Below are 27,175 nucleotides of genomic sequence, written 5' to 3'. Positions count from 1 at the left end.
CCACCTCCAGCATGGTCTTGCTTTGTAGCTGTGCCTTTACCGACTGAACTAAGGGAGGCCCCAGTGGAGAAAGCGCAGGTCTGATAATCGCAACGTTCATGGTTCGAGTCCAGTCTATTTTTTTTCGACATGATTAATTCCACTCACTAAAACACTCCACATTTCTCTTTTTCCATTTTCTTAAATTGGAGCGCAGCTCAGTATATCTCCTCCGTTCACGTGGTCTCCATTAACATCCTACGATGGATAACCCCCTCATAATTGTAAGCAAATCTTACATCCCCTGGTTGGGTGGACTCTTAATTTACGAAATTTAATGCCTTCCAGAACATACTACTAGTCACGGGAGTTGTCAAATGTAAAAATATAAACAAAAACAAAAAGTAATTCCTCTACCGGTGAAGTGATGTAAATTTGAGTGTGTAATTGTGCATATTTCAATTACAAATATTTATAAATTTGAAATGTCATTCAAAAACGGTGAATAAATGATTTATTTGGAAAAATAATCATGTAAATAAATCAAAGTACAACTTATCTGAGAGTTGTTTTGATTGTTTGTGCTTATAAATCAAATTCGTTCAAAAGTTCATTTAATCCAAAGTATATTGGGATGACTAAGTTAAAAAAAATGAATCATGTTTGCCACTCATTTGTTTTATTCAACCATTTTTGATTTAAAATAACGTGTGAGTTGTTAAGGTTTAAAATCAATTGGTATACACTCAATACTGTTTAGTATTACATAGCTGAAGATGATAATGGCAAACATACTTTTGAAGATAAAAAACTAATAAATAATCCATAAAATTTATGAAAACGTTTCATAATAAAACATCCAAATGATCCATTAAACATCGGAGAAAATCTTTAAAACAGTGTGAATGATCCATAAAAATTATCAATATGATCCATATTTTATGTAAAATTTAGCAACACAATTGTAAAAATGTACCGCAAAATTTCTAAACAAAGAGCATTGACATTGAATGAATTACCCATAAACATATTGCAATTAATCTATAACACATTCCGCAGTGACCCATTAACTAAAGAAAGTGATCCATAGAAAATCAAGTTTGCTTACATAAAAATATAGCCATGTTCGGATTAATGAAAGCAACTTCCTCAGGGCAGTCTCGTTTTGGACAGTTTGAAGCTGAAATAGGTTTTATTAAACTCATATAAAATCTAAACCAATCTTAATGCTTATAAGAAAACTTATTTCAGCTTCAAGCTGTCCAAAACGTGACTGCTCTAAGGATGTTGCTTTCATTAATCCGAACATTCTTGAAGAACAACATCGGATATAACCTCAAAATGTCAGAGGGTCAACATGTCAACACCACCGTTGAGTGAAGAACAGAACAGCGATCGAAACTGTGCGCTTTGTGAAGGCCATGATGATGATATGGTCCAGAGCGATGTCTGCGATTTCTGGACCCATTATAATTGTGCTGGTAAGACAACAGCTGTAAAGGAGGTTCCGTAGACGTGCTCGAAGTGTACAAATATGCTGAAGGTGCCAAAAGGAACCAAGAAGTCTGTCCCAAAGAATCGACCTAGCAGAAAGAATAGTGCGAGGAGTGATGGAATCTGGAGTGATGGATCCGAATCTGGAAAAGGAAGTACCAATGAGGTCCTTCTGGAGGAATCCCTAGACCAGTTGCAGCAGGAGAAAAGCGCCTAGGAGAAAGCGCTGAAGGAAGATAAATTCCTCCATGAAAAGCGATAGGAGGCTGAGCGGGAGATTTTTCAAACCGAGAGTTATCTTCCCTCACTCTTTCAACAAAGATTTTGCTAGATTTAGGATTTAGGGATTCAATTATTATTTTAGTTAGGCACGCCAACGATGTAGAATGAGCTACTTACTAGTTAGGGTAAATCAAGTATATAGCGTTTAGGAACAAATTGTCGGTTACCAGATTTTAGGATCAAATTTTAGTATCTAGATTAAGCAAATATAGGGTTATTAAATTCAATATTTTCACGAATTCTACCTCCAACTAACCTACTTCAGAAGCTAGTTCACAAAAAATTAATTTAACGATACGTATAGTAAAAAAATAGGCAATGAACTTAATTTAGCTGTAAAACGTGTGCTAGATGGTTCGGGATTGTACCTTTTTTTTCCTTTTTTTCTCGTTCTTACTCCGACCCAAACTATCTAAACTCACAGTTCCGTTGAACCAAACCTGACGTCTGTCATTTCTGACAGCGACCGTTACCGTAGCTCTCCGAATCTCCCATAGGGTTGTCGCTGGGCTTAGCGGTACAGGGTTATCCCGATATTCCGAACAGCCATAACGTATATTATTCACCTTTTGGACACTATATTATTAATTTTGATCCATAAACCATGAAAAATTGCTCCACTGCATATCTACTTAGATTTATTCTCATGTCAGTATATTTTAGGTAGAGGTGCGAAGCGACGGGCAAGCGTCTAGAATTAGCTTCCAAAAGAAGATTCTATAATAATATTCTTAAGAAGCTTCCTTAAGTGCGCAAACTTGATTATTTATGGATCACGTTCTTGAGTTTACGGTTCATTGCTGAATGTTTTATGGATCAATTGCAATATGTTAACGGGTAATTCGTACAATTTCAATGCTCATTCTTTAGAAATTTAGCAGTACATTTTTACAATTGTATTGCTAAATTTTACATAAAATATTGATAATATTGATATTTTTTTATGGATCATCCACACTTTTTTAAGGGATTTTCTCCGATGTTTTATTGATTATTTGGATGTTTTTTATGGAACGTTTTTCAATATTTTATGGATCGTTTTATCAATTCTAAAGGTGCATACTTAGGGCGGCCGATGCTAATTTCAAATAACAGACTCAAATGGTTATTGTTATACGATAGATAAGGAGATGAAAGTATAGAGTTGATAGTTCCGTTAGAGTACGGCAGTGTGAAAATTGTATATAGAGAGTAGATAGCGAGCAACGACAACTTTGAGGAAGATACAAATCGGGTTGATCATCTCTCTTTACCAAACTCCCCCTTTGGATTATCCTCCAAAATCGCGTAAAAACAGAATTGAGTATATGTGTCCAGTAACGCCTGGTAGATTACCTTTTCGTGGTGCGTTACTGGCATTAAGATCTAGCACCGAAACGAAGACATCATATCATGAAGACTGGCAACTTTGCCAGAATCAAAGCGACAGATACAATAGCGCTGCGCTTAAGTGAATGTGGAAGCAACGTATAGAAAAATGAGCAAATACACAAACCTTTGCTTCTGAGGATGTAATCTTTGCTATTAAATTCGTTCGAAGCATTTACCGGCAGATGCCACGATTGTATCTGTCTCATCACGAGCAGGAACGAATATCTCGATACCTTTAATTGGTATGGATGAGCCTGACATAAGAGGTAAAATACCAAAAAATAATACCGAAAAAAAGTTCCCACAATACCATTCCAATACCAAATTTTACAAATGCAATATCAAAACAATACCACACAGGTATTCTTTTGGTATCTAAATATCAATTTTTGTTATTTACAAGGTATTTTGCATGCAATTTTTTTGTATTATTCTTTGGTATGACAAGGAGGTGCTCATTTGATTACAAAACAATCCTGTTCCCCTAGTTTGAAGTAGTTTGGACTAGGCTTCGGTCGAAGACAACAAATCAAGAAGACTGGCAACATACGAACGCTATCCCGAGCAGAAGAAAATAACTAATGAATACCTAATTCTGATCTGATACCAACATTTGATCAACATTACATAATTTACCTCTTATGTAATGCTGATCAAATGTTGGTATCAGATCAGAATTAGGTATTCATTAGTTATTTTCTTCTGCTCGGGATAGCGTTCGTATGTTGCCAGTCTTCTTGATTTGTTGTCTTCGACCGAAGCCTAGTCCAAACTACTTCCAACCTGGGTGAACAGGATTGTTTTGTAATCAAATGAGCACCTCCTTTTCACTTGTTATGCCTTGTTGATAGTGACCCTGTGCTCTCACTCTTCGAAGGGTATAAATATCGGCACCTTCGATTAGAATCGATTCCTTCCGACAGTGTTTTTATGGAAGAAAAATGTTTGCAATATAATCTATTATTATCTTATACTGATCCCATTGCAAACAATTTTAGCCCGGAAGTTGAAAGATGATAGCTCTGTTGAGATTCAGTAACCCATTTCAGAATGCCTGGTCACTCACGTCCATTCCGAGGTTGCTTTCACTTACAACAAGCCCCGCATACACGTAGTACCGATATAAAATGTATATTGGTACTGCGTGTATACTTCCATCATCAAAGCAATTCCTGCTTTGTAGATGGCACGAATTTAGTAGGATGCATTTCATATTTTTATATCTAGTTGTATTCAGTTAGATCTCACCGCTTATGTGTCCTTGCTGCTGAATCTTTGGAAGCTCCTTTACGTTCAAATTGGAAAAATGTAGGCATAATTTCAATCGCCGTATTCGATCTCAGTTGATTGAAAGTTTAAAAAATTATATAAAAATCCAAATGGAAAAGTCTCACCGAATTCCACCAGTCGCTCAATATTATCCAAAGCCATCACCAAACTTCCTTCCCCCATTCTTTGCGAGTATACGCTATTTTCACTCTTCTTCTAAAATTTCTTACGGCACTTCACCCAGGATTTTCACGTACTCTAGAGGTACACGTTTTGCCCGCGAATCGGTTCCAGAAGATTCCCTCAAAGAAATATCGTTTTCTCCTCGACAAACACAAACAGCGTGCTTTAAAAATTAATTTTTTCGGAACGGGTTCCCCTCGACAAGGACACATTTCTAAAAAAAATTGTCTAAATCACATTTAAAAACATTTTTGAAATCATCAATCGCGTTTGAAAATTGCATAAAATCATAAAACTTCATTCGAAAAAATACCATCAATCATCAAAACTGATCAAAACCGAATACTTCATCATTTCTCAATAGTGATGCGCGGAGATGAACCAGCCTGCGGCTGAAAATCTCCTAAATAGAGATAATAATAAAAACAATAGTGATGGAGTAATATGACATGTACTAAACTAAGGACATGGGATATAATACAATATATCAAATTACTGGTCGTAGTGGTTTTATGTCCCGATCAGAAAAAAAGAATTGAGTCTTATTGCGGGGTTGCTAGTGTATTAGAATGCTTTGTTGATTATTCATAAACTCTTGATCGCTGGGAATGCTGGTGAATATTTAAGGAGGACAAAGAGGTGAACGCCTAAGCTTTTTCAAATTTATATTGCTGTGAAGCAACTGAAAATTGTTGAGGGAATTTAGATGTGTAACTGTAACCAGTTTGTATTTGTTTGTTAATCTGGTTAAGATGTCATGCTTAATTATCTTAAAGATAAACCATGCTTTCCCTTTCACTCTCAGAAAAATGGGCTCACACAAACAACGCCCAATTCAATTGTTTGCAAACTTAACCCAAAACCCCGAAAAAAATGAATTTATTAAATTATCTATATTGGCCATCAATCTTCATTCACCTATCCCCACGGCAGAGACAGCTTCCCCACACCAATTTCCAGCTTTCTACTGCACGCAAATTTCCATTGGTCCCGTTTCCTACTTAATGCGATCTTGGCATATTTTTTTCCGTGACCGCGCGGTAGCTTTTGACTTACGACGACGGCGACGACGACGACGCGACGGCTGACGGAGCAGCATTCGCTTGTATTCAAATAGCATGGCGAAAATCCTTTGGTCTCAGCTTGTTGTGTTATAAATTTTATTCCTCTCCGGGGAGGTGGTTTTTCGTTTGGTGGGTATGGAAAATGTAAATACACCATCCCGTGACGTGATGGATCTAAAATAAAGCAGATTTCAAAAATAACTCATCTCACGCGCCGCACCCGCGCTTTTGCTTTTTGCATTATTTCCCATCCATCTTATTTGAAAGCAAAATATTTCAACAGGCAAACAAACATTGATCCGAGAATCTGCTGAAATCCGGTGAAGCATCGGAGGATCGACTTTTGCCCGACTTTTTTGTGAAGAAAACTATACACAGTTAATGATATGGCTAACGTGGTGGTATTGTTTTAGTTTCCCAAACTCCTCCATACATTCATGCGTTCGATCGGTGGCTCGGTCCATTATTGAATACCTTTTTGATTTCCCGATCCCGAGATTTGTTTGCCGTTCGTTTTCAATTTCGGATACCGAAATAATAACCAAAAATTAATCAGTAGTCCGTGCGCTACTCAAAGCTAATGTTTTGAATTTTACGGTATGTTGGCTAATGGAAATCTGTGCTAACTGTTAGTAGGTACATGAGGAACCGTGCCAAAACTTTCTATTGTTGGACCCCATTCTTTAGACTCCCAATTCTTTGTTGGTGGGCATCACTAATGTTTCAATATTTATTTTCGGGCGTTTGGGAGGTATGTTCGAATGTAGTGAGTGACTTGGCGGAAAAAGTCACACCTCACGCAACGGTAGCGAGCGAGCGGTCTATTTTTACGAGCGATTGAAGATGTTGTTTGTTGGAGCGCGTGCCGAGTGCAATCATTCTTCTCCAATTTTGTTGTTGAGATTAAACAACCTAAGTGGGCTCGTGGGAATGCACTCGACCGTTGTAGGTTGAGCGCATCGCTAATAACGGTAGAAACGCGTGCTTTATCTTTGACTTATAGATTTCCCTTTCTACACGACGTGGTATGGCGCAGTTTGTGTTATCATTTTGAACTGAGTTTAATCTGTATCCACTCAAAAGCCGATACGGAATGGGTTGATCCAGTCGCACTGGCATACTCGAACGAACCTGTGCGAACTGATTATCTATTTTTATCACAAATTATTAAAATGGGTTTTGCATATTGTTTCGATTTTTTTTTCTATTGCAGACGTTCCATAGGAGCTCAAGTGACCCGTCACATGGATTGAAGGTAACCAAAATTGAGGTTTGGTGGAAATAAATATTAGATTTCTGATACTGCCCTAAACAATTCGGAAACACCAGGTAATGCGACAAGGCAGTGGTCAAACATATGAATTCAGCCGGAATAGTACTCCTAGAGTTTTTGCTGTAATATTTAGACCTTTGGTGTATTTGATGAAGCTTGAATAGTCCCTTGTTTTGGTGGTTGTAATCATTAACAATCGTTTCAAAATAATTGATATTCAAAAACTAACTCTTTTATTTTTGAAAATAAGACACATTCAGCAAAGTTGTAGCTGAGTTAATTTCAAGCAACTTTGTTAAAGAATAATTGTTTTCTATCTCTTAACGTTCTCATTTTAGAGACATTTTTCTCAATATTGAATTAGGGTGTACCAAAAGAATGTAGTTTTATAGCTCTAAATCATTTTTTTTTTTCAATTTCTCAAGAAAGATGTCTTCAAGAAACTTTTAGAACTTGTTAATATATACATTTTTGTTCAGTTAAGCGAATTGATATATCTTGAAGATCATGCGATATTAATGATTTTCTCTATAACAAAAGCCCCTTTCAAATGTGATTTAATCAGCACGGGCCAATTACATATAAATTTTCAAGTAACCATTTGAAAGGACTCAACTTAAAATACATTTCAAAGAAAACAAGATATATTTTATTTTTTCAACTCGTTTAAAATCAAATAAACTTTGTTCATTCTTTTTAAATATAATTGGGTATTACTTATTTTTATAAAAAGAGATACAAACATTTTTTTTTTTGCAAAACATGCGTCTTGATAAATTTTAAAAGTTTATTGAAAATTTCCTTCACAAAAAATTTGAAATGTAAATAACTATTTTTTTAAGAACACCCTAAGTCAATTCCGAAAAAAAAATTTGCTGAAGATTGTATGTCTTTCTTATCAAAAGTATGAAAGTTGGTTTCTGTATATCAATTAATTTGAAGACCACCCTACTGTTTACAACCACCAAAGTAAGGGAATTTTTAACCACAAAAACTATGTATCTATTTTTTCATATCATATACTTCTTGTTCCTTTTCAAATGCTGGATTGATTTTTGCTCCGTGCTGAGCAATTAACATTTGAAAAGGGCGTATTCTATAAATATAATCATTAATATCGCGTGATCTTTAGGAGATATCAATTTACTTGTATCTCAACATGTCCTAAAAGTGGGTGTCATCTTCCGACAAAACGTCCATTTCGTCTTGCGACAAAATGTCCATTTTGCCGTACTAGTGGGAGCGAAAAACGCTCTACGCTCTACGATAATCACTCGAACACAATACACAAAAAAAAAACAAAAAAAACAAAAAACAAAGTCCTAAAAGTTTTGTGAAGACTACTTTTACGATAAGGTTGAAACAAAAGATGTAGAGCTAAAAAACTACATTTTTAAGGTACACCCTAATTCAATTCTGAAAAATTAATATGTTAGTTTTTGAAAATCGATTAATTTTAGTGCCACCTAGATTTACAATCACCAAAAGAAGCTTTAAGGTTTCTACTCCTGCTTAATTCCCATTCTGGACCACTGCAATGTTGAAGAAATAATTTTTGTCCTGTGGCGTCATAAATGATTCGGAGAAATAGGATTCAGTCTAAAGCAGCAGTTCCCAAACTTTCATTTATTGTGACCCTTTATGAGAAATGTTATATACTCGCGACCCATGTAGGTATATAAACTGATACCTATTATAAAGTCGAAATGATATTAGAATCGTTAAAATGGTCTAGAAACATAAAAAAAAGGTCGAAATACTAGCCTTAACGGGAAGCTTACCACCCGATACGAGCTTCCTGATAAGCACACTTTTTTTTCATACGGGTTTCGCATTTCTCGGGCCCATATCTGATGTTCTGCTTAATGTACAAAATTCAAAATGTATGTAAGTGTTTACTAGACTGATGCAAAATTTGAAATTTTCGTTCCACAGTGCTCAATCCGTTCCAAATCGGGTCCTGATTAAGCTTCCAAATTTTAAACTTGATTGGTAAGAAACTGACTTGGCACAAACCATTTGAAGTTTATATGGAAATTACTATGGGAAAGTTAAATTTTTTGTTCATTGTCTTTCTGCCTTTTTCCATACTGCACTGTTAAAGAGTTCAATAGCTATTCTTATAAGAAAATTTCTCAGCTTCAACTTTACAGAAAATCATTTTTCAGCCAGACGTCAAATTAAATAGTTAATATTTTTTAAGAGATTGATAATCTTATGGCAAGATTAAGCAACTGTATTGTGGGCAACACTGTATTTTGCAGTGTGACATAGTAGCCATGATTTTTTGTGCTCTATTCTGCGCGCCAGAAACACCAATGTTGCCTGCTCAACAGTTGATTGAGCATAATCATAAGACATGAGCAACTTGAATCATTAATAACTTTTGTTCCTTACATTGAATCAAAAAGTAATCTTTAGCAAAGTTGTAGCTGAGAAATTACTATTTAATACAGTTATCACTTTTAAAAGCAGAGTGAGCTGGTGAATTTTGAGATAGATATGAAGAAAATATTTGGTTTTCCCATAGTATATAAACTTCAAATGGTTTGTGCCAAGTCAGTTTCGTAATGAATAAGTTCAACTTATGGGAGGCAAATCAGGACCCAATTTAGAACCGTTTAAACACCGTGGAGCGAAAATTTCAAATTTTGCATCAGTCTAGTGTTTACTGCAAAGAAGCAAGCAGTGCACTCTGGCCAGGGTTCTGCATTTTCGAAACAAAGAAAAGAAAATGAACTCTCAGTAGAATCGCTTCATTTCGAGGAATATGATTGTATTTCTTGTTATCGAGTCACGATGAACACTCCTCCTGTCAAATATGACTTGACTATCGCTTGTTACGAAGTAAGGCATTGTTTCAATTGACGCAATGAATTACTCGAAAACAGTTTCCTTCGTTTTATTCACTTTCATTTCAATTCGGGGCTCATTCGACTTGGCACGCGTCGCATCAAAATATTGTTTCGGGATAGTATCCGCATAGGGATGACATGCGGATTATATGTAGTAATTAAATGTTATTTTATATTAATTGAAAATAAATTAACGAGGCCATTCTGGAATCCAAGATGGCGGCCAACGGTCTTCAGAAAAGGTGTCAAATGCCGTAAGATATGGGTATTTTCGACGCGTGGATGCCAAAAGTCGATATCCAACGCCATTTTGGAACCCAAGATGGCGGCCATAGGCTTTCAGAAAAGGTGGAAAATACCCTAAGAAATGGGCATTTTTGGAACGGGGATGACGCGTAGATAGAGGGGCATGCAATACAATCAAAAGTACTTAAAGTAGCTAATGCGTTTTGAAGTAGTTCTGACGGTAATTAAAATTATCTATCCGTAATTAATGTAATCAAAAGTATTGAAAATGTAATTAATGTACTTTAATTACGAAATTTCAACTGTGATTAATGGAGTTAAAAAGAAGTTAATGTTCTACATTGTGTAATTAATGTAATGAATGCAGTAGTTAATGGAATTAATTTAATTACAGCCGTTGCCTGCGTTTGAGTTAAAGGTTATTGCGTGCCCCTAGGCGTAGAAGCCGAAAATATATTTTCAACGCCATTTTGGAATCCAAGATGGCGGCCATCAGGTTTCTTAAAAATTGCCAAATACTCTAAGATATGGGTATTTTCGGAACGAGGACGACGCGCAGTTGCCGAAAATCGATATTCGACACCATTTTGGAATCCAAGATGGCGACCATTGGTTTTCAGAAGTGTCAAATACCCTAATAAATATCGGTATTTTTGGGAACAGGGATGATGCATAGATGCCGAAAATCGATTTTCAAGGCCATTTTGGAATCCAAGATGGTGGCCATCCGGATGTAGAAACACGGAGACGACGGTTAGATCCCAAAAATCGATATCCGATGCCATTTTGTAATCCAACATGGCGGCCATCGGCTTTCAGAAAACGTTCAAATGCCCTAATAGGGTATAATATATTATATATAGGTATTTTCAGAACGGGGACGACGCATAGGATACTCATTGGAACCCAAGATAGTGGCCATTGGTTTTCAGAAGTGTGAAATACCCTAAGTTGTAGGTATTTTTGGGAACATGGAAGACGCACAGATGCCGAAAATCTATTTTCAAGGCCATTTTGGAATCCAAGATGGTGGCCATCGGGATGTAGAAAAAGTGTCAAATACCCTAAGATATGAGTAGTTTTGGAACCGGGACGACGCGTAGATGCCGAAAAGCGATATCCAACGCCATGTTGGAATCTAATATAACGACCATCAGGTTTCAGAAAAGTGTCAAATACCCTACAATATAGGTATTTTTGGAACGGGGACGACGCGAAGATGCTAGAAATCGACATCCGACGCCATTTTTAAATCCAATCGCGTTTCAGAAAAAGTGTTAAATATCCTAAGACATGGGTAGTTTTGGAACGGGGACGACGTTAAGATGCTGAAAATCGATATTCTAGACCATTTCTAGGTTATTGACACTTCTTCTGAAATCTGATGCCACCATCTTGAATTTAAATATGGCGTCGGACATAGATTTACAGCCTCTAGATGTAACCCTGATTCCAAAAATACCTACATTGATCGGTATTTGGCAGTATTTCACACTTCAAGACCAACAATTGAAATGGCCATAACTCTATTTTGTAAACAAACCTTGTAAGGCCATTTTCTCACGAACCGAAACCTTCATTCGCAAACCTAAACCACAATCGGGTAGAGGAGAAATTTCCCTACCTGTTCATTATGTTGGTTTGCCTTTGCGGACTTCGGTTCGCGAGAAAATGGCCTTACAAGGTTTGTTTACAAAATGGAGTTAAGGCCATTTCAATTGTTGGTCTTGACTTTTTCTAAACCAAAGCCGCCATCTTAGATTTTGAAATGGCATCAAACATCGGTTTCTGGCCTCTAGATGTTACTGGGATTTTAAAAATACCCACATTGATGGGTAGTTGACAGTATTTCCCTCTTTTTCCTCAAATCGAAAGCGTCCGATATTGATTTTCAGATTCTAAACCTTACTCTGATTCTGAAAAAAATCGTATGTTATAGATTTTCACACTTTTTCTTAAACCGGAAGCTACTATATTGAATTAAAATATGGCATCGGATATCGATTTTCATTATCTAGACGTCATCCCGATTCCAACAATACCCATATTGATAGGTATTTGACAGTATTTCCCACTTTTTCTTAAACTGGAAGCCACCATCTTGGATTTCAAAATGGCGTCGTGTATCTATTTCCAATCTCTAGTCACCCCGATTCCAAAAATACCTATATTGATGGGTGTTTTACAGTATTTCCCGCTTTTTCTGAAATTGGCGTCGAATATCAATTTGTATTCTCTAGAATTCATCCAGATTCCAAAAATACCCATAATGATGAGTATGATGAGACCGTATTTCCTACTTTTTCTGAAATCGGAAGCCGCCATCTAGGATTTCAAAATAGCGTCCGGTATCGATTTTCAGCTTCTAGACGTCATCCCTATTAAAAAACTACAAGGGACAGCCCTATGGGGTTGTACGCAATGGTGACGTAGGACTACGTGATCTTATATAATAAATTTTATTTATTAACGGCAGCAGGAGCTTGCATTTTGTGTAGGAATGTACTGGAGAACACCACCACTCACCAAGCAGTGATTGAATAAACACCATTTGGTGAGACCGGATGGAATTCAACTTTGAAATCTGTGTAAGGGAAATCGCTTTTCGCAGGCAATCGGTGATAATTTTAATTATCATAGCCACAGTTGCACATTCGTTCAATTTTCAATACTGACATTTTGAAAAATGATAAAGTCTTAATTTTAACAGATGCGTAGAAATATTTCTGATTGAATGGTGATAAAATTATTGAAACTGGTCCAGGGGCAGCTGAGTTATTAACGTTCAAAATCTTTCATAATTTTGTTACATGTTCCATTTTTGGTTTTCACAAAGTGTACCCCATATAGAAATCACAGGCGTAGTCCTACGTCAAAATACCTGTATTAATGGGCATTTGACAGTATTTCCCACTGTTTTTGACGTAGGACTACGTCTTTGTTTTCTATATGGAGGGTACGAAAAATGAGCATGTAACGAAAGGGTCAGGTTTTGAACACATATATCTCCAAAGCATTAGTGTGGAATATGTCATGCAATATACCATTCGACGGGGGCTTACTCCAGCAAATTTTGTGGCATATAGTACAAATAGTGCACATAGTTAAACAACTAAGAAATTTAACTAAAATTTGTAGCATCAAAATTCCCCATACATTTGCTTACACCATAAGGTGTATTTCCTAACAAAGACATCACATAGTTGGTCCCAAACAAATCAAGCCGTTGCCGCATTTCCTTTCGAACTTCAGACCTGTTCGAAAGGCTCCACAAGCAGCTTGCTGTCGAGGCTGCCTGCAAGAGCGCTCTAGACACAGTAGCAGTGATGAAGTTACTGTTTGGGTACAGTTGCTCATCGTGAGAAAGCATTGTGGGCCACCGTCATCAAGCACGCTATCGTCATGTCGAAGCTAACCCAAGCTCAAACTAGCTCACATTATCCGTGGAGATCTCAGAATTTTATTACTTACTAGCAATGGAACAGCGCCATCTATGTGAAAAATAGCCTTGACTTAATGGTTCATTTTGTCAACATCCTAGCGAAGCACAACTCGCATTCTAGAAGTTACCACCACGCGTTGCAACCTGACTGGATAATGCAACCAGTGCTGCAAAATCTCGACAGTACACGGTGATATTGACAATTCTGCTTTGGTCACTCATTTGAGCTAACAGTCATAGTCAAGACAAACCATGTCAATTGTCAATGACAATGATGTCAGTGACGAACATGTGCAGATTTGTTTATTAGCTAAATTTGTAACGACATTAAATGACTTGAGCAAAACAATTACATGGGTCCATTTTAGTGAACAAGTATCTACGCCCTGAGCTTCTTGGATAACAATAATGTGACACAGAATGTACTAAATAACACTTTTTGTTACCAGGTGAATCTTTGTCATTGACGAAAAAATGAATGAGATTTTGACGAAGGTTTTTTTGAGGATCAAGTCTGTCAGTGACTATGTGACGAACAATTTTGTCAATATCGCGCGAAAGCCTGTCAATGACAATGACAAATCTCAGCACTGAATGCAACTAACCAATCACGTGTCAGCAGCCACTATAAAAGATTGGCGTCGTCGAGCCGATCCTCATTCTTGTGCTTTTGTGATTACATAAGCGTTGGATAGTCCTTACTTCTTTTGAGGGCCATGCAACATCAAAACGGCTCTTTTCAGGGCCACCAAAATTTTCAAAGAAAGAGTTAGTTTGGAATATTTTCTAACACAAGAATAATTACACATGAACTGAAAAAAATAATCTTATTAGTATTAAACGGAAAATGGACACTGACCAATTATTACACTTCGAAAAAAATTCACGGATGTCATAATAATATCGGAAATTTTTAATAACGTTCGTTCAAAATAGTTAACATATGTGAACGTCAACATAGTCCTACGTCAACTGTTCGTACAACCCCATTGGGCTGTCCCTTGTAGTTTTTAACTGGAAGTCGCTATCTTGTATTGCAAAATGATTTCGATCTTTAAACGTCACCCGATTCCAAAAATACCCATATTGATGAGTCGGCGTCAGTGCTTCCCATTTTTTTCTGAAATCGAATGTCACCATCTTGGATTTCAATGGCGTCGGTCATCGATTTCCGGCCTCTAGACGTCACCACGATTCAAAAAATACCCATATTGATGGGTAAACAAACATTCCGACAATGATAAATTTAACATCTACGTGCACAGATGCGCTAAAATGAATCGAGTGAACAATCAACTAAAGTCAGAAAAACTGAGCGCATTTGGATCGAACAGCTTCGCTTCAATGCGAAAGCATGTTCATTTGACAATGAAAGACGAAATGAACTCCAGTCGAGCCAAAACAAACAGCATGAAAACTGATCAAAAGTGGTTCTGTTGATGTTGAAGGAGAGATCCCCTCGAAGAGAAGACAGAATGAGTTTCAATTGAAAGTGATGGTTGACAGCTTCGTCGTCGCTTGACGATTTTCGATTGAAAGTTACTTTGTTGGGCCCTGACTCTGGATGTTAAGATTGTGTCAAGCGAGATATTTTTTTTATATTAGCTCTTCTGAAAGATGATACACACCAATTTAAATAAATATGAATTCCGTAGCACATAGTGCTTGTTCGATTTTGCATTATTTTCGGTATCATTTTTTGTCACTCGTTTACAAATTTGGAAAATTGACTTTAATATCTCAAAAATTCTGATACCTCCTAATACCGTAAGCTTAAGCTATTCAGTGACAGTTCAGTCAGGTAATTTAATTATAACAAAATGTGATTAATATTGTGTTGACATAGTTAATAGTCTAAGCAAAATTTAAGATGTGTGTTTCAAATGTGTATATTCAATTTATATTTAATTGAATATACACATTTGAAACACATATCTTAAATTTTGCTTAGACTATTAACTATGTCAACACAATATTAATCACATTTTGTTATAATTAAATTACCTGACAAATGTAAAGAATAATATTTTTACATAAAAGCTTCTACGCAAGTGAATAAACAGGACAAGAAAACAAAAAGATGGAAATCTTGAATTTTATTTTATTTTTTAGTACTTGTTTTTATGGTTCATTCTAAAGTTTTGCGATTGATTATCATTCATTTAAGCAATGCATATTTTTTGTTTAGATCACAATCTATTCATATCCTGAATAACCGATAGGGATTCAATGAAAAATGAAAAAGTTACAGACAATTTGATATATTCGTTCTATAACTTGAACAGTCCTTATTCTTAATTGACGACAAATAAATAAAATAAATAAATAGATACTAAGACCTTAGGACTAGATGTACACTGTTGCTTTATAAATTCCAGTCCCCTTACATTTATACAGTATTTTTAGTCAGTTATCATTTTTCTAATCTCAACTGCACATCCCATACATCTCAGTATATTGATAATCAAGTCTCAAAAACATTTAAAGTCGTCTGCAAATAATCATCCGTATAGTTGATTTTAAATTTAACAAAATACACAGAAGACACATGTTTGATAGTTGTAGACAAATAGTTAATTTTGTTTCTTGCTTCACCTAACGTGTCATACCATCAATACCCATTGAAGGTAGTTATCAGTTAGACATGAATTTCAAAATCACCCATTGTTTTGAACCGCATCCACTATTCTCATTCAAGTGGCACCGAACGCATTCCACGACCACAAAATGATGCCACTTTACTGCTCCTACTTTTGTATTTCTATCCAGTCATGCATTCTCTAATTTGATGAAACACACTTTGTATGACCCTTCAAACTTGTCCAATTTGAAACCAGTTCACGAACAAGCCATCTCATGCGCCACGACGCGTCGTCCGCCAGCATAATAGAACCGAACTGCGAGCAGCACGGCATCGCTCTCGGCTCGGGGAGTCGTCGAGAAGATCATTTTAATCTCCGGTCCCAAATTTGATCTCACCCTTCCTTTCCACTCATTTTCTGTTTTGTTTTCGGATGCATTATGCAGCATCTTTTCACCCTTCTTCTACCTAGATCGGTCTCTCCGTCGTCAAGTTGATTCTTCCTCTCGCTCTCAGCCGGTGTCTAGGTTAATTTAACCACCATAGGAAACGCGTTCTTCTCACTGCTCTTGTATTGTAGAAGATCACGCGAGATCCCGCACAGTTAGAGATCTTCGCCGTCGCCACTTGATCTTTCGAGATTTTCCTTCAGTTCGAACCGGGCATCCCAAGAAGATTGGTGACTCGCGATCGTGCACGCACTGCTTCCTTTCCATCGTACGAGAACTCAAACTCGGTCAAGTGTCCAACCGCGACATTACGAAAGAGCCACCACAGCGAAACTTCAGAAGAGGAAGTTCTGAAGATCCCAGCGAGCAAATGGGCGACTACCGACTGGAAATTATCCACATCCTACTCTGTCTGGCGTTCGAGGTGTTCACGTACTTTGTGCTGTGCTTCAATCTGATTCGAACCCACCTCGCCCAGCAGGAACAGCAGGAGGTCGGACGATCGGTTCTGATGCGGCTCTAATTGCGATCATCGCCCGCTTCGAAATCGATTCTGACAGGCAGCTAGAGAACGGCGTGGTTGTGCGAGTTGGAGTATCCATCATGCATTTGTCATCAACGCAATGCAAAGCGCGTGTGTGCCTAATTGTCTACTATACCAAAGTGCAAGGTGAAATTTGAGCGAGAAAATTCTGAAACGGCCCGTTGTCAGCCTGTCAGTAGTGAGAACGAACGAAAAACGACGACGGCGTCGTGAAAAAATGTGATTTGTGTCCAAAAATAATCTCTGACCGCGGAATAAATGAATGTGTGACGTGCTTTCCGTTTGTAGCGGTGATGGTGCGCGGTGACAGGGTTGGATTTATGTGTGTTTCAAAATGTCGTAGAACCGAGTGAGGATCACCTGCGTATTCAGGTTGGGCACAACCAATCTCTCATGCTGGGGAAACTCTATGAAGCTAGTTTTTGAGCAAGAGCGAAAATGATCTAACAAAGTCCTTTCATAGAATAACTTAATATTCTTGAAATTTAAGGATCTCATCTTTTTAAAATTTTGCTCACTTATAGTCGTAATAAAAATCATTATAAGCCATCAATTTTACTAAAAGTCGTCCACATGAGCTGTTACTACTCCGTTATTGCCGAATTACTTGTAATCACACAAAGAACCAATAGATGATACTTGGGACTAGCCAGGTCAATTCAGGTCAATTAAGGAATGGGTAACGTGTGTGTGTGTCGCTTTGATTATGGGAGTTGTTGATGGAAGCCGAGAAGTCACTGAGATGTGGCATAAAAGGGTGTCCAGCAGGGTTCGTTTCGATAAACGGTTCACTGAATTGAAGTGGTGTGTTCGTTGTGAACTAAAGCAACTGACGACTCTTGAATAAGCGGCGCCGGTGGTGTAGTGGTAAGCGTGATTTCCTCTCACCCCAGCAGGCCTGGGTTCAATCCCAGTCGGCGCCGCCATCCCGTTCTGAGACATAACATCTCTGATCACGAAGTAAAGCCGTTGGTCCCCGGTTCATGAGTTTGATGGGTTGATAGGTAGGGTCCAGGTGTGGGAGCTGCCTCCCTGGCGTCGGTAGCATTGGTGCTCAGCACGGAAAACAAGATTGACGGAAAACAAATCAAGGAAAAAAAAGAAGACTCTTGAATATGAAGTGGCCTGAGAAAAAACGGTCGCTGTTAGGCCACCGAGCCTCTCATATTACATAGCATTTCTTATAATCGTGTTGTTGTTGTAACCATTCAAACAATGCAACGCTCAGTGGCAGCAATCAAAAGACGGACAAAACCAAACTTGTTTCTGAATATAGCTGGAAATGGCTTATTATGTTAATTTTAGGGTGCTGATTTTTAAAATCAAAATTGTGAATACTTTCGGTCTTATTTTGTTATTGTTATTATTTTCAAAAAAGTGGTTTTGACTCCATTAATTTATTTTTTTTACAATGGCAATTTAAATAAGAAGTAATTGGAAGCTGTTTTGTCAAAATCGCTCAAGAGCTGATGAAATGGGAGCATTATCAAATTATTTAGGAGGCAAAGGTCAAGCTGCATTTGTTTAAATAAGACATATTGTTTGAATCAAATCCGAATAACTCAAATGTATCTCAATATACTTCTGAGATATTTTTTTTAGGAATTAAAGTGTATTCGATGTAAAGGGTGTCCACAGTTAAATTGCATCATTTAGAAGTACTCGGCAACAATAAGTCTCTCAACCGATTGTCATGAAATTTTCAGGGAATGTAATACTATTTATAAGCTTGGTTTAAGTACCTTTATTTCAATTTATTCCTTCACCAAATCCAAATGATCGATATTTCTACTTAATTCCACCCATAATGTTTTGTACAACGGTTGAAACGACATTGTTTTCTGCTTTCAACCATGATTTCAACATTTCCTGCTCCGTAGTGACAACTTTAGGATGCTTACGGAGCTCGTGCTTCATTATAGCCCAGCCTTATCTTTCTATCTGTCGCAACTCCGGTGTGTTTGAAATTAACCCCATTCGTCTTGTACCACTCCAGAACGTCCTTGGAGTAGTGACAGGAGGCTAGATCTGGCCAAATTTTTTTAGGAGTCGTTTCTTCAGGCACTCATTCATGTAGACTTGGCCATTTACGGTTGTAGTTCTTACGAAAGGCTTGCTCCGTTTTCCGCACGAACAAATCGCCTGCCAAATCATGAATTTCTTGGGGAACTTCGACACTTGCTGTTTCCGGAGGGACTATAAAACATCGAACTAGTCTTTCGCAGTCACATACTGGTTTCCCGGAATTTGTGTGAAGTGTGGTTTTGTCAACATTTGTGTGTACAGCTTACGTGCCCGCGTTCTAGCTGTCCTATTCTATCGTTCAGTGCGGTTTGGTGTTTTCTGAACCTTGAATGGACGTTTCTTGGCTTTCTGCACGAAACTTTTTGTCAGGTGCAATTTTTTCGCGACATCTCTAACGGATTTGTTGGGTTTGCGTTTGTAGGCAGCAACCACTCGCTTGTGATCTTCAACGCAGTATGGAACACTTTTTCTTGCACTCACTTGCTTCCGATCGACAGTTAAACGTTCTCCGAAACGTTTTTAAAACATGAGAAACAGTACATTGTTGGATTCCCAACATCTTTCCGATGACTCGGTACGAAAGATATGGGTTGTTGAGGTGAGTGTGCAAAATTTTTCAGCACACGAGCTGTTCCTTCGACTCCATTTTTAAAACTACTAAAGATTTCACAATGAAACTCACGCAGCGTAAACATTACACGCTGAGCTCATGTCCCCAAAATTTCAATAAAATTAACCTAAAGGGCAAAATGTTACAGCTTTTTTAAATTGTTGCAATTTAATTGTGGACACCCTTTATATTTTGAATAATTGTTGGCACTTTGCGTTTACTTGCGCATTTTTTAGATTTTTTTTTTAAGTACTCTAAAATTATAGTATTGATCAGGAATAGATTGGACTGATCAGTACCAATCGAGGAAAAATGGTAAAAGTATTCTTTGTTCATTGATTTTCAAAATATAACACATGAATATCAGGCAAATTGCGAACTATATTTATCCATTAAATTGTAGTCCTAATTAATCCAAGAAACTTCACTCAAGACGTCAATTCAATTGGATGTAATACCAAAGCGTTATTATTTTTTTCCTGCTAGATTTAATTCCTGGTCCACTGTGCAATGTTACGCCAACTAACTCGGTTCGTGGATGCTTGTCTCCAGTTTCTTGAGCGTACCACACACTTCTTACATCTTGCTCCACTTGGTCTAACCACCTAGCTCACTGTGCTCCTCTGAGACTTATACCGACCGGATTCGAGGCAAACGCCATTTTTGCGGGATTGTTGTCCTTACAACGTGTCCCGCCCATTGTACCCTTCTAACTTAAGTGACATTCTGGATACTGGGTTCACCATAGAGTTGCGCCAGCTCGTGGTTCATTTTTCTCTTCCATACACCGTTTTCATGAACTCGGTGGCACGTTTAAACACGGTCCTAAGCTAGCATCGTTCAAAAACTCCCAATGCTTGCAGGTCCTCGTCGACCATTGTGCTCATCCAATGTCCCCAACTTAGTACGGGGACGCAGTTTACCAAACCTCATGGTCTTGTCAGTCCTTAGTAAGCACGACTTGCGGCAATAATACCTATCCGAATTTCTCCAGATTTCCAGACCAGATTTCAGAAATCTATCTACTTAACGATGTTTCAAAAAGTTGTCCATCCAGGTTTACGGGTAATCTTATGATACCCTGTAAATCAGGCCTGCCCAACCTTTTTTAAATGGCTGAACATTATACTGATGCAAAATTTGAAATGTTCGCTCCACAGAACTCAAATGGTTCCAAATCGGGTCTAAATCCAAAATTTAAACTCATTTGGTAAGAAACTGACTTGGCACAAACCATTTGAAGTTTATATGGAAATTACTGTGGGAAACCCAAACGTTTTGATCACTGTCTTCTAGCCTTTTTCCATATTGCACTGTTAACAGGTTTTATCGCTAATTTTATGGGAAATTTTCTCAGCTAAACTTTTGCAGAAGATCGTTTTTCAGCCCAGCGTCAAACTAAATGTTTATTAATTGATTAAAAGATTGATGATCTTATGGCATGATTAAGCAGCTGTATTGTGGGCAACACTGTATTCTGCAGTGTGACATAGTAGCCATTATTTTTGTGACCTATTCATTGGAATCATTAATAACTTATGTTCCTTTCATTTAATCGAAAAGTGGTCTTGAAAAAAGTTGTAGCTGAGAAAATTTTCATCAAGCGCAGCTATCATTTTATTTAGCAGAGTGAACTGGTGAATTTTGAAATAGATATGAACCAAAATTTTGGTTTCCCCATGGTAATTTATATATAAACTTCAAATGGTTTGTGCCAAGTCAGTATCTTACTAAATAATTTCAAATTTTGGGAGACTAATAGGGATCCAATTTAAAACCGTTTGAGCACAGTGGAGCGAAAATTTCAAATTTTGCATCAGTCTACTGAACATGTTTCAATCTGCATTTAGTTTATTTCTCACTCATTCTGGGTTGAAATTCATAATGATGAAAAATAATTGGGCTAGAATGTTATAATTCCTGAGAACCAGAGACCACGTCCGGCGCACATTGGGTAACGCTGTTGTAAATATTTCTGATGCCTCTCATGAACATATAAAAAAGACCACCTATATAATCATAATCTGTAGCTGATTCCTGATGAATGTGGGCGTCATAGTGGAATACCTGTATAAAGAATCTCTGTAGCTGATGTTTTACTTCTTGAGATGTCGCTCGCTCGAAAAATTGTTTGGCGCCAGGCATGGAAAATCATTTGCATTCATTTCATACATTCATTTACATTCATTTTCCTTTAACTTTTTTCATCGACAGCATTCCGCAAAATGATGTATAGAGCTTTGGTAGGTTTTGTTATTAGCTACATAATTTGCTCATAACGCAAATCTGTATCTCTTAAGCATCACAAACTAGAGCGGGCAGAACTTGTTACTGTTTTTCAGTGAATGTAAAATACATTCACTGAAAAACAGTAGTTGTAGTGGAATGCAAATGATTTTCCATGCCTGTTTGGCGCTATTCATTTCTTCGGTCTTCCTTATACTAGCATATCTAGCCATCCTTGTTGCCACCAATCCCATCACATGGAACTTTCCCATGAAAAAATGTCACTGCTCTCTGATATTGAACTGTTATATTAAGGCGATTTGCTGAGGACACCTTATTTCTAATGGATCTCATAAACATATCAAAAGGACAAATACAGTCACCCCAGTATTATGGGCCACTTCCATTTGCATAACACTCAGAACTGACTGACCCATAATAATGACTAGCTGGCCCATAATACTGGGGTGACTGTATCAGCTTGCGGAGTAAATTTAATGCACTTCACTTTTAATCCGGCTAATATTCCTTTTGAATCGATCTGTTTGTCAATTGGCTTGTCGTCGAAAGTCGACTAAATTTACAACTTGGAGGGATCCAGTGAATCGAACCCACCACCTTATACACTCAATTTACGCCTACGGTACGAGCTTACGGTTCCGAGACCAGAGGTCAACAGTAAATAGCAATTTAACCCGTAAAGATTGCACTGCAATCACCGAACCTATCATAATTAGAGCACACACAGTACGTTTCCTTGATGAGTTGTGATTTATTTACGTTATCCAAAATGCTGCACTACGATGCCGGAAGAGTTCAGTTTGTTCTAATAAACTTTACAACCTACTGTATGATTACCCTTCCCGTAGCAAACCATTTCCTGCCGCGGTAGAACAATCCTGTTATAAACTGTTTCCAAATCTACTCTGCCATTTTTGCCCCGAAATCAAACCCACCAATGAAACGTTACGTCCCCGGTGGGTGACTATGACAGATGATGACTTCTTAATCGTCCAGTCATTTGTCTAACACCGGAAAAGTCGTCATCGGACGTGTCTGGTCACTTCCCACGGTTCCCACTCACAACCAGCAAAAGCACAGTGTCCAATCAAGCATAAAAAAGAAATATTGCGCCACAGCATGATCGCATCGGAAGCCTCCCATCATCACCATCGATCGCTAACTTGAGAAAAACACGCGCGAGCCTCTCCTCTTTAGAACGCGCTGAGGTAATCGTTTCCAATTGTATGGTCTTTTTCCTGAATCGAACCCATTATCCGGCGGAGGTATCATTTTCCTCCTACTTAATCCTCTTCACCCACCAACATCATCATGAACAACAACAACAACAACAGCTAGCAGCCAGAGTGGTAGAGGTTCCCCGTTTCATCAGTGGCACCGGGTTCATCAGCAGTTTTCCTCATCGACCGAAGAAAGTAATTAGCCTCCTCTCTCTATCTAACGGCATTGCCACACATATTCGACACATTTTTCACCCCGTAGAAAAGCACACGCGCTCACACACTGCCGATCGAGTTCATACGGGTACGTTTCGGCGGGACGGGAAATGTATTTTCTCTGTTTTTTTGGATGCCGGATTTCTCGATCCGATCGTGCCAAGTCGGTCGGTAATAACATTATGTATGCCTGGGTTTCTTTCGTTAATGTTCCGGTGAGGGTTAGGTTAGTTTCAGAAAATACTTCCTCAGCGTTTTTCTCAATATTCGAGTTATTTTCATGCGTAGATTTCTTCAATTATGTACTGCTAGAATAACAGTCGTCTGGGCAGTCGTCGGAAGAGCTCCCCGCTAAGATTTTAACCCTATTTCAATCAGTTCATGTAAAATATCATTATTTTGTCCATCCGCTTTTGTTCTATTTCTTGTACAGTGTTAATGTATGGAATAATGTATAGGAAATGGAACAAACCTGTGGGTCGAAATTTTACAATAGCTGTGGGGAGCAGGAGGTTGTAAGTTGGCGCACCCTAAGAGTATGGTCAACCCATATTTATTCGAATATCGAACTAAACACACTTTCAAACGGAAGGTTTTGAACTGCGATGGTGTCGCAATAACTAACATCAAGTGAAACGTACGTAGGTGCCTTACAATTATTTGGAGCTATAAATTCCACAAAATTATTTAGAAATCAAGTTTAAGCAGCTGGAACTATCTTCGCCAACGATCAACGCCGAGTCCAAAGACAAAAATACCACTTGACACCCGTTCCAAATAGCGTTGAAAACAATGCCACAAATCTTAACCCTCAGCTTGCACCCAGTCGTAGTGGCTGCGACCTCGTCGCGTTTACTTAATAAATATAATAGCACTTGTTACTTTTTGGCGTTGTCGGTGATGCCACACCAGTTTGGCCCAATTCACATCCGAATTATTGTTGTTTAATAGCAAAACGGCTATAAATACTCTCCCCTAAACAGGTGGGTAATTTAATGATCTCATGCCTCACAGACAACCGAGCCATTCGTCCGTTGAATGTTGTGTTACATGTTTCCTTCTATATTGCCGTGATTATATCGAGTCTAACAAGCTCGTTAATCGGCCACGTCTTCGTCATTGCCGTGTGTCACGATTCATTAAATATTGTTATTATGATCGCCATCACCACCATCGAGTCCGAAAAGTGTTCTTTATTCAAAATTGGTCGACATTTTCTCACCAATTTGTATCTACCGCGAAATGGCGTCACACACACACTCATTTCGTGTAAAAAGTGAAAACAGTGAATTTTCTTCTTTCTCGTGCCACTTTAGAGGTTATGAAATACATTAGACCGTTAGCAGCGCTACTGAGCATTTCCAAGCCAAATAGCAAAAAAAAAACAACTGTATTTCCGACTCGGCCTTCTCCGATTTGCATGAACTTTGTATAAATCAAGGATGATTTTTCAAAACGACGTATTTGCTTTTGTAAACAATGTTTCAAACGTCAATTTGTCGAAACTCTTAGCTTTCCCACGCAAACTAACATCACCATTAGAAAGGGGATTTTTTTTCACCGAGGGGTGTTTCTTTGCGAGGGAGAGCTAAGAAATTCTAGAAATAACCGTTTGGATCTTTGTTTACAAAAGTAGATACATCATTTTGAAAAAAATGTTTGTGATGGTCAATCATTCACATTTGAGCTATTTGCATCTAAATCATCATAACACCCCAAAGGGCCTGGGTTCAATCCCAGTCGGCGCTGCCGGGATTTTCTGAGGCATAAAATTTCTGATCACGCCATCGTTAGGAGTAAAGCCGTTGGTCCTCGCAGTGCCGTATCAACGGTAGGGCGATGGTGAGCTAAAACCAGGGGGGCTTATAGACATCAATAATATCCTTCTCAATATGTAATAGTTTAAAGAAATTAATCGTTAGTTAGTGTTGTACTTGTATCGAACAGTTCAAGACCAACAATTGAAATGGCCTTAACTCCATTTTGTAAATTTGAAAATATTTTTTTTTTTTTGAAAAAACTTCTAAGTGTTTGTAAACAGTACCACTGAACTGTCAAAAAGTTCATCCGATAATACTTGGTTTATTTGTGACGTCACGCTGCAGTACCTAATTTAGCTGAAAATGAAGATAGATAGATCAATACCTGCATGAATTTGAATATTACCATAACAACATTCTTTTGAGCGGCGCTGGGGTGTAGTTGTAAGCGTGAGCCATCCTCCCAAAATCTTCATTATCGCTTGAGTTATTGACAATTTTAATATTCGTCTTCATCTTGGTAGGGATAATTTTAAGGATCAATTGCAAAATGATCTTACACAAATATAGCTTTGTAGAACGTGTTGTATTGGGTTTTACACACAGATCGATGATAAATTACTTATTGCTTCATGTTGAATTGATGATAATATCGAGAGATGGACAGTATTCAAAATAATCATTTTGCCCAAAGATGGTTTTGCTTCTGAGGATCGCTTCTGATTTTGACAAATTTAGGTTGGATAATAAAGCACTGGTGAATATCAGCAAACGCGTATTCATTGATGTGTAATGAACTCATTTGTTCATTTCACTCGAACGTGACAGCGAAGATTTTCAAAACAAACGCAATTCATCTACATTGGATTGAAGCGCTACTCATGTGGTGGTAAATGATAATAACAGACACTGACTATCAATCTATCCTCTTGAATCAACATGAAGCTTTAGTGGATTATTGCAATTCTCTTTTAAACTGCTTCTACTAGTCTTCAAACGTCTTAAGATCTAAAAATTACCGACAGCAGTTATTAGGGTCAAAAGTCATCCGAAATGATAATCTACCCCCCAGTAACAGTTTTGCTTCTCTTGTAGACCATGGTGTAGGCTGTAAAATCTTGATAAGACGTGTAGTATTCCATTAATCCGGGAGACTGCGTTTAGACAACCTGAAATTAAAATTCATCGATCAAGTGGCCACCCTGTAATCTATCTAAATTTGTAAACTTGATTCAAATACCTACTGGGCTCAGTAACGTTCGGTTTAGTATCTTTTGATAAATTTACATTTCAAAATTCAAAGGCTCTTAAAAACATTTCAAATGTCTAGAAATTATCTAAATTATGGAACATAATTTGACAATCTATTGCGAACTTGTAGCTTAATTTTTGTATTTTAAAAGTATTTTTTCATTTGATTTTTTTTTCCAGTTTGCTACCTTTATAATAAAATGCCGTTACTTTTTCTCCAGTGACATCTATCGCTGAAATCAATCATGCTGGTACTGAGTGTATTCTGTTTGTACGCGATTCTAGCATTTTCGATTTTGTCCTCATTTAAGAAGAGTTCATAAATTTCAATACCACCATATTTTTCTTTGATTAATTTTTTTCTGAATTTATGAAACCAGCTGCTATTAATCCTTTGACGACGTATAAATAAATAAATAGGTTACAATTTGAGATTGCTCGAAAATAATCGCGAAAACCTTATCGAGTGTATTCCTTTTGTACCATAGTTTGCACTTTATATGAAAAATATGATGGGCACCCGGGAAAACTCTGGAGAAAAGCCTGGAATTTATTTTAGTAAATCCAGTGGCCACTTGGTAAGTAACGGTACAACTGGGGAAAACCAATAAACCTTAACATTAAAAGTTGAATAAAAGCTTGAGCTTAATCATCTTAAACCTATAAAATACTTAACAACTTTTTTTGAGCTTATGCAAAACTTTCCTCAGAAATCATTTGGAAATCTCCTCAGAACACCTTTGAATTATCTTGAAACTTTTTTAAGAATTTACTTTAAATTTTCCAACATTTTTTTATTTTCATTAACCCCAGA

The 27,175-nt window shown here is 37.5% G+C and overlaps 1 protein-coding gene across 2 annotated transcripts in view; it reads left to right on the top strand.

Annotated features, from left to right (window-relative positions):
* The window catches only part of Nost (Nostrin), a 90,256-nt gene that overhangs the window by 19,632 nt on the left and 43,449 nt on the right, over window positions 1-27,175 (top strand). The window contains exon 1 of one of the 2 annotated variants that reach the window (XM_065233632.1): window positions 16,627-17,158. The exons of the other annotated variant lie outside the window; for it this stretch is intronic. The gene's annotated coding sequence lies outside the window, so the exon portion shown is untranslated. Of the gene's footprint in view, window positions 1-16,626; window positions 17,159-27,175 lie in introns of those variants that run through there. 2 annotated transcript variants of the gene reach the window in all.

The sequence above is a fragment of the Ochlerotatus camptorhynchus genome, unplaced genomic scaffold, assembly GCF_037179485.1.
Source record: "Ochlerotatus camptorhynchus isolate MF236.1 unplaced genomic scaffold, CSIRO-AGI_Acam_v1.1 ptg000406l, whole genome shotgun sequence".
Lineage (NCBI taxonomy): Eukaryota > Metazoa > Arthropoda > Insecta > Diptera > Culicidae > Ochlerotatus > Ochlerotatus camptorhynchus.
The sequence above is the reverse complement of the archived record's forward strand: the minus strand, read 5'-3'. Positions and strand labels throughout refer to the sequence as shown.